This window comes from Bison bison, unplaced genomic scaffold (genome assembly GCF_000754665.1).
Source record: "Bison bison bison isolate TAMUID 2011002044 unplaced genomic scaffold, Bison_UMD1.0 scf7180017860036, whole genome shotgun sequence".
In the NCBI taxonomy this organism is placed as follows: Eukaryota; Metazoa; Chordata; class Mammalia; order Artiodactyla; family Bovidae; genus Bison; species Bison bison.
Genome location: NW_011490608.1, coordinates 3,794 through 4,098, shown reverse-complemented (window position 1 = coordinate 4,098; position 305 = coordinate 3,794). Strand labels below are relative to the sequence as shown.

The 305-nt window shown below is 42.3% G+C and overlaps 1 protein-coding gene across 1 annotated transcript in view; it reads left to right on the top strand.

Annotated features, from left to right (window-relative positions):
- The window catches only part of LOC104982241 (tenomodulin-like), a gene marked incomplete at its 3' end in the record, with an annotated part of 11,376 nt that overhangs the window by 10,323 nt on the left and 748 nt on the right, over positions 1-305 (top strand). The gene's annotated exons all lie outside the window — the stretch shown is intronic.

Here is a 305-nt window from a genome sequence, read left to right as displayed (position 1 = left end):
CTATTTAGTCAAGGGTGCCAAGAAAAACTGTTGGAATTCTTAGTAATTAGTTCAACAACTTGGCTTGAATACAAAATACTAACTCTGAAGGGATCCCCGTATCAGCTCTAGTGCCAAAAAACACCTCACTTTAATCTCAAGTCTCAGAGAATTCCCAACAGCAAGCTGCTGAGACAGCACCTCTCTACAAAGGCTCTGGAAAAAGAATGTGCCCCAGATATTACCCAATTAAAGTGTCTTATGAACGAACATGCTTCCCTAGTGGCTCAGTGGTAAGGAATCTGACTGCAATGCAGGAGACCACA